Raw genomic sequence first — 13,169 nt, forward strand, 5'->3', positions numbered from 1 at the left:
CTTTCTTTTTTGTTATGTGCACTAGTTTGTGGTATTTTTTAGATTCAGCGTGTAAATTATATCATTCAGTGTTTGTCTTTCTCTGTCTGACTTATTTTACTTAGCATAATGCCCTCTAGATATTTACCCATATATTTATGACTGACTATGCTCTAAATTAGTTTATAGAATCAAAATCTATCATCATTTTCCTTTAGTTTGAAGAACATGCTTTCAGTTCAGTCGCTCAGTCGTGTCCAACTCTTTGCGACCCCATGGACTGCAGCACGCCAAGCTTACCTGTCCCTCACCAACTCCCAGAGCTTGCTCAAACTCATATCCATCAAGTTGGTGATGTCATCCAACCATCTCATCCTCTGTTGTCCCCTTTTCCTCTAACCTTCAATCTTTCCCAGCATGAGGGTCTTTTCTAGTGAGTCACTTCTTCACATCAGGTGGCCAGATTATTGAAGCTTCAGCTTCAGCAGCAGTCCTTCCAATGTATATTCAGGACGATTTCCTTTACGATTGACTGGTTTGATCTCCTTGCAGTCCAAGGGACTCTCAAGAGTCTTCTCCAGCACCACAGTTAAAAAGCATCAGTTCTTTGGCACTCAGCTTTCCTTATGGTCCAACTCTCACATCCATACATGACTACTCGAAAAACCATAGCTTTGGCTAGATGGACCTTTGTTGGCAAAGTAATGTCTCTGTTTTTTAATATGACGTCTAGGTTGGTTATAGCTTTTCTTCCAAGGAGCAAGCATCTTTTTATTTCATGGCTTTCAGTTAGCATCTGCAGTGATTTTGGAGCCCAAGAAAATAAAGTCTGTCACTGTTTCCATTGTTTCTCCATCTATTTGCCATGGAGTGATGGGACTGGATGCTATGATCTTAGTTTTCTGAATGTTGAATTTTAGTCAGCTTTTTCACTCTCCTCTTTCAGATAGATGCTAAATTCATAACAGCTAAAGAGGAATGTAATATTACTGAATTCATAATTATTTTAAGTGTAAATTACCTTATTTTATAAATTTATATCAGTAATATGAAATTGTACACATTTGTGGGAACATAAACTGGTGCAGCCACTGTGGAAAACAGTATGGAGATTTCTCAAAAAACTAAAAATAGAACTACCGTATGACCCAGTAATTCCACTCCTGGGTATATATCTGAAAAAAAAAAAAGCACTAATTCAAAAGGATACAAGGACCTCAATGTTCATAGCAGCATTATATACAATTGCCAAGATCTGGAAGCAACCTAACTGTCCACCAACAGATAAATGGATAAAGAAGATGTGGTATACACAGAATATGGGATACTACTCAACAATAAAAAAGAATGAAAATTTGCCATTTATAGCAACATGGATGGATAGACTTGAGGGCATTATAAAGTGAAATAAATCAGAGAAAGACATATACTATATGATATCACTTATATGTGGAATCTAAAAAAAAATACAACAAAGTAGTGAATACAACAAAAAAAAACAGGTCCACAGATACAGAGAACAGGCTAGTGGTTACCAGTGAGGATGGAGAGGGACAATATAGGGATACAAGAATGGGTGTTAAGATAGGCTACAAGGAGGGTATATAGGATATATAACCAATATTTTGAAATAAGTCCAAAGGGAAAATAACCTTGTAAAATTATATAAAAGTTTTTAAAATTAAAAAATATAAACTCCTATGTATAAAATAAGCAACAAAGATATAATATATAGCCCTGGGAATTATACTTATCTTGTAATAGGGACTCCCACGTGGTGCAGTTGTAAAGAATTTGCCTGTCAATGCAGGAGACACAGGAGATGTGGGTTCAATCCCTGGGTCAGAAAGATCCTCTGGAGGAGGAAATGGCTACCCACTCCATTATTCTTGCCTGGAAAATTCTTTGGACAGAGGAGCCTGGTGGGCTATGGTCCATGGGGTCGCAGAGTCAGGTAAGACTGAGTGAGTGAGCATACATCTTGGTAATCACTTTTAATTGAACAGAATCTTTAAAAATACAGTCACTATGATGTGCACCTGAAACTAATACATTATAAATGAACTGTATTCCAGTTTAAAAATTTAAAACCCAACCAAACAAAAATAAATCAATAAAAATTCATTTTCTTGGTCTTACTAGCCACAGGTCAAGTGTTCAGTGGTTACAACTGACTGAAGACTGTCATGTGGAGCAGCATACATAAATCTATATGATAAGAAATTATTTCTGTATTTTCACTAAATGAATTGGTCTTAATAATGGAAGCTATCAGTACAAATACAATTTTACAGGAATTAAAAATAATATATACTGTTACTTGTATTTTGGAAAAAATTTAAAAAGTAGACCTTGTCAATATTTTCAGTGACATAAAATAAGTTCTAAAGTTTTGCGAAGAGATTTTAGAAACAGCAAAGCCAAATCAGTTTGCATAATGTCCATTATTTATGTGAAGAATATGCTAACAGATTGTTATTTTTAATAGAACACATTGTTGGCTCTTCTATGAAATTATCTTTTGGGGATTCATATTTAATAATATCCTGGCTATAAAACTCTTCTGCTTTGAAAGTATCCCTTTTTGTTGCTAAATAATTATAACAATGATGTTGATTATTTAAAAAGTAGACTTTTGGTATTGCAGTTATAATTGTCTTGATTCCCAAGGCAAAAATGTGTCTAAATTGGCTTGTGTAAAACTCCAGCTCTGTAAACTAGCATAAAAATTTCAGAAATGGTGGCTGACTAGGTAGAAAATGTATCTACAAACTGACTGTACTAAGGAGAATGGTGGTGTATGTTGAGAGGCTATGTCTTAATTCCAATGACTTATTAAAATTTTTATAGAATCAAAGGATATTCTGGATTCCTCAGGATATTATTCTAGGTACTATGCCCTGGGCTTCAGTAGCTTTTAAACTTGTAGGAGTGATCCAGGCTTCTAAGGATAGGATTGTTTTACTTCTTCAAATTAAAATAATAGCATTCTGACCTGGAAGGACCCTAGAGTATCTTTCCTAAACCCTTTGTCTTTTAGACATGTATACAGATTCTAAAGAGGTGCCAACGTGTTCAAGATCTCAAATTCAGTAAGTGTCAGTCATTAGACCAGATCACTTGTCTTAACTCTCCCAAGTATTAGTTATTTCCTCTGTGTCACAGGTACTTCTTGTCTCACAGATACCCCTTATTCTCTCCAAGTTTTGGACCAAATAGGAGTCTAAATAGGAAAACTTTGATGGCAGAACTTCCAGGCCATTCAGGAATTGCAGTGCTCCCATCCAACAGTGACGCTTCAGTGTGCTGGGCTTTACTACGGTGTGGAATGGGAGGTGGTTGTGAGTGAGGGCCACTCAATTTAATTATCTATGAAACGTCTGGTGCTCACAGAGGGAGACATGATTTGCAAACTTTGTTCATTAGCCAAGCTTTTTCATTAAGGAGCATGCTTATACATTGCTGAAAGGGAAATAAATATTTCAGAATCACAGAATTGCAATGCTGTTTATCATGACCATTCTTCACTCCACCAAATAGGTTATATATTTCATAGTTATAGTTCAGCTGTTCAGTTGTGCCTGACTGTTTGCAACTCCATGAATAGCAGCACTCCAGGGCTCCCTAACCATTACAAACTCCCGGAGTTCACTCAGACTCACGTCCATCGAGTCAGTGATGCCATCCAGCCATCTTATCCTCGGTCATCCCCTTCTCCTCCTGCCCCCAATCCCTCCCAGCATCAGAGTCGTTTCCAATGATTCATCTCTTTGCATGAGGTAGCCAAAGTACTGGAGTTTCAGCTTTAGCATCATTCCCTCCAAAGGAATCCCAGGGCTGATCTCCTTCAGAATGGAATGGTTGGATCTCCTTGCAGTCCAAGGGACTCTCAAGAATCTTCTCCAACACCACAGGTCAAAAGCATCAATTCTTCGGCACTCAACCTTCTTCACAGTCCAACTCTCACATCCATACATGACCACAGGAAAAACCATAGCCTTGACTAGATGGACCTTAGTTGGCAAAGTAACGTCTCTGCTTTTGAATAAACTATCTAGGTTGGTCATAACTTTTCTTCCAAGGAGTAAGTATCTTTTAATTTCATGGCTGCACTCACCATCTGCAGTGATATTGGAGCCCAAAAAAATAAAGTCTGACACTGTTTCCACTGTTTTCCCATCTATTTCCCATGAAGTGATGGGACCCGTTGCTGTGATCTTCGTTTTCTGAATGTTGAGCTTTAAGCCAACTTTTTCACTCTCCTCTTTCACTTTGATCAAGAGGCTTTTTAGCTACTCTTCACTTTCTGCCATAAGGGTGGTGTCATCTGCATATCTGAGGTGATTGATATTTCTCCCGGCAATCTCTATTCCAGCTTGTGTTTCTTCCAGTCCAGAGTTTCTCATGATGTACTCTGCATAGAAGTTAAATAAGCAGGGTGCCAATATACAGCCTTAGGTATTCCCATCTCTCTCAGAATTTTCCACAGTTTATTGTGATCCACACAGTCAAAGGCTTTGGCATAGTCAATCAAGCAGAAATAGATGTTTTTCTGGAACTCTCTTGCCTTTTCCATGATCCAGTGGATGTTGGCAATTTGATCTGGTTCCTCTGCCTTTTCTGAAACCAGCTTGAACATCTGGAAGTTCATGGTTCACATACTGCTGAAGCCTGGCTTGGAGAATTTTGAGCATTACTGTACTAGCGTGTGAAATGAGTGCAATTTGAGCATTGTTTGGCATTGCCTTTCTTTGGGATTGGAATAAAAACTGACCTTTTCGAGTCCTGTGGCCACTGCTGAGTTTTCCAAATTTGCTGGCATATTGAGTGCAGCACTTTCACAGCATCATCTTTCAGGATTTGAAAGAGCTCTACTGGAATGCCATCACCTCCACTAGCTTTGTTCATAGTGATGCTTTCTAAGGCCCACTTGACTTCACATTCCAAGATGTCTGGCTCTAGGTGAGTGATCACACCATCGTGATTATCTGGGTTATGAAGATTTTTTTGTACAGTTCTTCTGTGTATTCTTGCCACCTTTTCTTAATATCTTCTGCTTCTCTTAGGTCCATACCATTTCTGTCCATTATCAAGCCCATCTTTGCATGAAATGTTCCCTTGGTATCTCTAATTTTCTTGAAGAGATCTCTAGTCTTTCCCATTCTGTTCTTTTCCTCTATTTCTTTGCATTGATTGCTGAGGAAGACTTTCTTATCTCTTCTTGCTATTCTTTGGAACTCTGCATTCAGATGCTTATGTCTTTCCTTTTCTCCTTTGCTTTTCGCCTCTCTTCTTTTCACAGCTATTTGTAAGACTTCCCCAGACAGCCATTTTCTTTTTTGCCTTTCTTTTACATAGGGATGGTCTTGATCCCTGTCTCCTGTACAATGTCACGAACCTCATTCCATAGTTCATCAGGCACTCTATCAGATCTAGGCCCTTAAATCTATTTCTCACTTCCATTGTATAGTCATAAAGGATTTGATTTAGGTCATACCTGAATGGTCTAGCAGTTTTCCCTACTTTCTTCAATTTGAGTCTGAATTTGGTAATAAGGAGTTCATGATCTGAGCCACAGTCAGCTCCTGGTCTTGTTTTTGTTGACTGTATAGAGCTTCTCCATCTTTGGCTGCAATGAATATAATCAATCTGATTTCGGTGTTGACCATCTGGTGATGTCCATGTGTAGAGTTTTCTCTTGTGTTGTTGGAAGAGGGTGTTTGCTATGACCAGTGCATTTTCTTGGCAAAACTCTCTTAGTCTTTGCCCTGCTTCATTCCGTACTCCAAGGCCAAATTTGTCTGTTACTCCAGATGTTTCTTGACTTCTAGCATCTTCATTGGACAGTTGCATGTAGTTTCTCTTTTGTTATTTACAACCCTATTAGAGAAATATTAACATTAACCCCATTTTATAACTGACGACTTGGCTCATAAATATTAAGAAACAAAAATGGATAATACCATAGCAAGAATTAGGACTTGGTTCAGTTAGACTCCTTACTGTATTCTATATGCTCTCACATCGTTTTCCTTGCATACCTCCCCTGACAGGGGGCTCATTAGTATTCAGGGTATTCTGTTCATCTTTTACTGTGATTATGAGAAAGCTCATCCTTTAACAAGGCTGAAATTTGTTCCTACAGGGCTTCTGCAGGGTAACTTTATTACCTTGATATATGTGGGTACAAGGGTGATAATTTTCTCATATGATGATCTTTAAAGAATTGAAGGGAAATGCCTCTGGTATTTCTTTTTCCTCTCTTCCTAAAGTTATATATTTCTACGTCTTTAAGGTAGTCTCTCTTGGGACATGATTTCTAGCTACCTTGCTGTGCTCTGTTGTGAACTCATTTCATTCTAAATGAGCCTTAAAGTGGGGCTCCTTATTGAATGGAGCTGGGAAAAGAGATCATCCAATACAGTGGCTTAGATAACATGTAAGTTTCCTTCTGCAGCACGTAGATGTTCAGAGATGAGAGGTCTGAGGCTAGTGGCATTGCTCTATGATCTTCAGGACAGGCTTCCAGCATTTCTACAATCCTCATTTGCCAGCCAGCAGTGTGGGGAACAAAGGGCATACAGGGACACAGCTCCATCTCTAAGAGCATGGTTGGAGGTTTTGCATATCACTTCCAGCGTTATTTAGGTGGCTACACCTAGCTGTGAGTGAGATGGGAAAATGCCACCTCAATCTGAACAACCACATTCTTGGTGAAAATTTGGCATGTTCTATTACTAAAAGGAGGAAAGGAAAAATGGACCCTGGAGGACCATTTGCAGGTTCTTCCACCTAGAGTAAAGTGAAGATAAAAATGAAAAGAAAAGACAATGTATCTAGTTGGTCAGAGCACGGAAATATGAACCAGGAAGTTTTCATTCTCTGATTTATCCGACCTCTGCATGCATGCAGTCACTTCATTCATATCTGACTCTGTGCAACCCTATGGACTATAGAGCCTGCCAGCTGTCCATGAGATTCTCCAGGCAAGAATACTGGAGTGGGTTGCCTTCTCTGGGGGTATCTTCCCAACTCAGGGATCCAACCCTTGTCTTCTTTACCACTAGCACCACCTAGGAAGCTGACCTCTACCTTTGGTTCTAAAAGTAATATAAATTATATTCCTTTTCTTTTGTTTCACAAGAATACTGTGATTCAATTATAAAAGTGATTTTACTTGTTGAATTAAAAGATTTTACAATGGAAACATAGTCAATATGATTATTCTTTAAGTGATCTCTTTGGAGTGAAGACATTATTAGGACCTAGTGAAGTGGAAATATAGGAGACAGAACATTTCCAAATTCCAGAAATGGCAGACACATGAAAATGCAAAGGGCCAACGTTTCGGGTTGCTTTTATTTAAAAATTTATTGTGCTACTTTTGAAAGAGAATTGTTTTTATGACTATACTATTTTTGTGATTAAAAATCATCTAATAATAAGCAGTATAGTAATAGTAGGCTACTTTTTAATTGCTGGCAAATAGCTTTAAGTGCACTTTCTTTGATTATACTTCCATTTTTGTCAAACTTGAATTTTCTGAAGCCTTCTATGTACCACTAAACAAATAACTTTAGTAAACCTGATTTACATCTTTATTATTTCTAGTTGTTAAAATCATACTTTCTAAAGTTAACTTCAGTACTGAGATATAGGTGGGAAACTGTTATGAGATAGAATCAGTTTTTTGGGTTTTTTTCCCCTTCCTATATCTAATTAAGCACTGATTTTAGTACTCTATTGCCTCTACATTGCTTATTCTTATTGACTGGATCCTGTCCCTCATTTTCCTTGTTTGGTTTGAAATTTAAAGTTATTTTCTTACTGTATTTATCATCAGTTCAGTTCAGTCGCTCAGTCGCGTCCGACTCTTTGCGACCCCATGAATCGCAGCACACCGGGCCTCCCTGTCCATCACCAACTCCCGGAGTTCACTCAGATTCACGTCCATCGAGTCCGTGATGCCATCCAGCCATCTTATCCTCTGTCGTCCCCTTCTCCTCCTGCCCCCAATCTCTCCCAGCAGCAGAGTCTTTTCCAATGAGTCAACTCTTCACATGAGGTGGCCAAAGTACTGGAGCTTCAGCTTTAGCATCATTCCTTCCAAAAAAATCCCAGGGCTGATCTCCTTCAGAATGGACTGGTTGGATCTCCTTGCAGTCCAAGGGACTCTCAAGAGTCTTCTCCAACACCACAGTTCAAAAGCATAAATTCTTCGGCACTCAGCCTTCCTCACAGTCCAACTCTTACATCCATACATGACCACAGGAAAAACCATAGCCTTGACTAGACGGACCTTAGTCAGCAAAGTAATATCTCTGCTTTTGAATATGCTATCTGGGTTGGTCATAACTTTTCTTCCAAGGAGTAAGCATCTTTTAATTTCATGGCTGCAATCACCATCTGCAGTGATTTTGGAGCCCAACTGTTTAAATGATATGCTTTCTTTAAATGCAATAAGTTCCAAGTTGATTGCATATTTCTTATTTTGAAAAAGTGAAGTTGTTCAGAAAAACACTTTTAAGGATTTCCCTGGTGGTCCAGTGGTTAAGACTCTATGTTTCCAAAGCAGGGGATACCAGTTCAATCCCTGGTTGGGGAACTAAGATACCACATGCCATGTGGTGTGGCCAAAAAAAAAAAAAAATTGGAAAAACTTTTTTATATGTTAAGGCTCTTCAGCAATTAGTTTCCTCATGGTTTAATATAACTTTTGGGAGGAAAAACAATTTAGAGTTAAACATTGTTGCTTTGTAATGTTCAGCAGAAATTTAATGTGATTATTTCCCCCATTGAGTGATTTTGGAAGACACAAACTGATTCTGTTAATTCTTCCAGAGATTTCACTGCTATGATAATTGGTTGTACCACGGATGATTCTAAGCATTTAGAAATTGCATGATAAATGAGTTGTAAGCTCTCAGGAGCCCTGAGCATTTTTGTTAAAACTTTGATACGGTGACTTCTACACGCAGATTACAGTTTGTGACTAGAGAGTGGGAAAAAAATGTGACTTCCAAAGGAAGGATTCGGGATCGAAAAATGTCTGCCCATTCTCTATCCCCTAAAAGTGAAAGTGAAAGTTTCTTAGTCATGCCCAACTCTTTGCATCCAGGCCAGAATATTGGAGTGGGTAGCCTTTCCCTCCTCCAGGGAATCTTCCCAACCCAGGGATTGAACCCAGGTCTCCCACATTGCAGGCGGATTCTTTACCAGCTGAGTCGCAGGGAAGCCCAATATTTTGAATATATGAACACGTGAATAGGCCCCAGACTGCCCTGAATAACATGTGTATTGTCACTACTTTACTCCTACCAGGGATGTCTACTCCTCTTCACGTACTTCTTGTTCCGTTTTGAGCTACATCTAATGAAGTGCTCTATGAGAGGCTCCTGTTTCAGAAGGTTTGGATCCCCTTTTTAAGACCCACTGTCACAGTCAGGCCCTGTAGCAAGACTGTTACAATCTCTGCCCTTTCTTCTTCCTAACAGACTTTGTTCCTGGGTGTGTTAATGTGCCCAGCCAAACTTCTGCCTTTTCCAGTGTCTCTTACAGCATGGGTAGGGCCACTAGTCATGAACAAAAGTCACTGAACAGTTCTTCCCTGAGAGCCTTGAGGCAGGACTAAGCATGATAGGATATACTATTATGTTGGTATCATTTCTTCTCTTCTGCCTACAACTTGGATGTGATGGCAGTAGCCACAAGCTAAGGATGCAGGGAGAGAAAGACAGAAAGAGCCTGAGTCACTGATGACTTGGGAACTGTTGTACTATCCTGGGACTCATGGTTCCCTGATTTCATAAATGAGAACCACCGCCCCCAACTGTTTATACTATTAGTGTCTCAGGATGAGTTTTTGTAGAAACAGCACTCCAGACAGGGATTCAGGGGCAAACTTACAAGGGAGGGAGTATAGCAGGTTAGGGAAAGGTGAAGCGGGAGAGCGAGAGTGTGGTCTCAGGTAAAATCTAATCTCTGCTCTGCAGAGATGTGGGGAATCTCTGAGGTGTAAACTGCCCTGTAGAGGTGTTCCACTTTAGAGCAAAGGGACAGCCTTTTGTACCTTGTGTAAGGTAGCTACCAGCTGTGGGCTACCCTTAGAAGGGGGTGTGTACATAATTTCCTGGGTGAGATAAGTCATGCCAACTGAAGACAGTTCCCCAGGGAGGAAGGGCAGAGCAAACCCCATAGCTGATGCCTTGGAGAGTCTGGGGTCTTCGTGTGCCAGCCCAGGAAAGTTGTCCAGGCAGAACATTGCAGTGTCTTGTGGAGTCCAGTTCTTTCATTGCTAATGACCACTTGCTTCTCACGTGTTCATTCCATCCAACCATATCTTTCTCCAGGATTCGAGGTTTGTTTCCTGGGGAGATTTTCAGGAGGAGGATTAGTGGGATGAACTCCAGAGCTATTGCTTTTGGTCCTGAGGTTGTGACTGGTTCTCATCATCTCCTTTCTCCACAGCCCATTCTAGACAGTTCTCAGCCAGTACTTCTCAGGTGTTGGATGATCTAGACCCTCATCCCAGGAGATCTGAGTCCCCTGGTTATTAAGCCCTTATCAGGCTGTGACTGCTCTTTCCCATACTTTGCCATTTAGAGTTGAAATTAAACACGAGACTATCAAGAGATGCCCCGCTAGATTATCTGAGTGTAAGATAAGTCCCCTCCTGCTTAAGTGACAGCCTCCCTGTCCCCTCATGTTGTTGTGCAGTCGCTCAGTTGTGTCCTAGTCTCTGTGACCCCATGGACTGCCATATGCCATGCTTCCCTGTCCTTCACCATCTCCTGGAGTTTGTTTAAACTCATGTCCATCGAGTTGGTGATGCCATCCAACCATCTCATCCTCTGTCATCCCCTTCTCCTGCATTCAATCTTTCCCAGCAGTCAGGGTCTTTTCCAATGATGTGGCCCTTCGCATCAAGTATTGAAACTTCAAATACTTCAATACCAAAGTATTGAAACTTTAGCTTCAGCATCAGTCCTTCTAGTGAATATTCAGGACTTTCCTTTTGAATTGACTGGTTTGATGATCTTGCAGTCCAAGAGACTCTCAAGAGTCTGCTCCAACACCACAGTTCAAAAACATCTATTCTTCGGATTCAGCCTTCTGTATGGTCCAACTCTCACATCCATACATGACTACTGGAAAAACTATAACTTTGATTATATGGACCTTTGTTGGCAAAGTGATGTCTTTTCTCTTTAATACTATTTAATGGTCCCCTTATGACCATTGGGATGAATTCTTCCTGACAGTATGAAAACTTTTTTCTGTGGATACTGGTCTATTGACGCAGAACCTTAAAGTAAGTAAGTGGCATCTTTGCTTTAAATTCAGTGGCTCTCATACTATGTCTGCTGCTATAATTGCTCCCTTCTGAGAACCAGCACCTCTAGAACCACAGAACCTAAAGTATGGATATAAGAAGCACATATTTGCCTGCTGAGAATGGCGATTGCCTATTTTGTGTCCTTAGTACTCAACATTGTCTATTTACTGAATATTTTACTTCTGTATAATATTTATTATCTGTCTCATCAACTAGAATAATGAAAGCTCTAACAGGTCACAACAGTGCCTGGTTATAGGTGCTTAGTGATTATTAGAATTAATGAAAAAAAGCTGTTACAAATTCTGTTACTTCTCCATTTTAATGTAGGGATTTCTTGATTTATGTTGCATATGTAATGAATTTTCTTCCTAAGAACCCCCCAGAGAGTACATTGCTGAGAGTTAAAGAAGATTGAATATTATAATCAAACCTCTGACTTTAGCAATCAGAATTCAAAGGCTTTAAAGGGGCTTGACTATCATTTCATTCACTCTTGCATTTTGCAAATGAGGAGGTTGAGCCTCAGAGCAAAGAAGCGTCTTGCCTCAGATAATGCAGAGTGAATGGCATGTATTGATGGAGATCTTGGTAACCTGAGCTGCAGGACAGGGCACTGTGAATCATGCCTTTCTTGGTCTATTGTTTACAAAATAACACCTGATAACTTTTGAACTGAGATGTTCTTAAAATAATAATCATTCTTGAAAGAAAAATATTTCAGATGATAGCAAAACCTTCCTTAGCTTTTCACACATAAAATACCTGATAATTGTTAAAATATTCATATATATTAGTGTACATATTTTGCTACATATAAGCTATGTTCAATTTTGGAAGGGTGCCCATATTCTGAGAACCCGGGAAGGCAAAGGGTTGTCATTGTATTCATTCATTTATTTAACAAATATCTGTGGAATACCTACTGTGTGCCAGAAATTATCCTAGAAACTGAAGTTTTAGGAGTAAATAACACAATTGAAACCCTTCTAGAGGAGACAGATGGTAAACGATTAACAAAAGTAATTTCAGTAATGCACTTTGAAGAAAGTAAACTAGGGGTATGTAGCAGAGATCAGATTAGGAACATATTCTAAGAAGCTGACATCTGAAGAGACCTAAAGGGAAAGACCCAATCAGCCAGTTGACGAGGCAGGGACACAAGGATGTAGAAAGACACCAGCGAGAGCAGAGGTCCTTAAGCTTAGAAGCGGCTCCTCATGTTCAAGGAAGAGAAGAAAGGGACAGGTTGATGGTGGCATTGCAAACAAAAGGAAAGTTGGTATTAGATGATGCCAGAAAAAAGGCAAGAACTTGATCATTGAACCTCATACTCCTGGTGAAGATCTTGGGAAGCCATCATGGGAAATTATTTCAAGGTGGGTAACTTGCTCTGCTGTAGATTTTTAAAGTCCTGTAATGGTTAATGAATAGAGAACATGTCTCAGAGGGGAAAAAAATAGAAGGGAAACCAGTGAGATTACAGAAAAAAGATCAGTCAAGAGAACATGGCCTTGGAGAAAGGAGGTTACCATGGAAATGCAGAGATCACATAATGTACCTGCAGGCACCACACTAACCACTCCTTCAAAGCAGATCCTGTGAAGTGCTTGGGTGCATACCAACTCTTGCTGGTATGACAAGGGTGGAATGGCTGGTCATTGTGTCAGTTGCATCAAAAGAGAATACATGTGTTGTAAATCTAGCTTACTTCATGGACTACTGGTTTAAGAGGATGTTACTTAAAAAAAAAAAAAAAGATGCAGATAGGATTGCTCTGTGGCCAAAGAAGTATAGGGAACAGACCCCAAAATTAATATTCCCATTTAGAGATTCACAGTGCATAAAGGCATAC

Source organism: Capricornis sumatraensis, chromosome 9, assembly GCF_032405125.1.
Source record: "Capricornis sumatraensis isolate serow.1 chromosome 9, serow.2, whole genome shotgun sequence".
Lineage (NCBI taxonomy): Eukaryota > Metazoa > Chordata > Mammalia > Artiodactyla > Bovidae > Capricornis > Capricornis sumatraensis.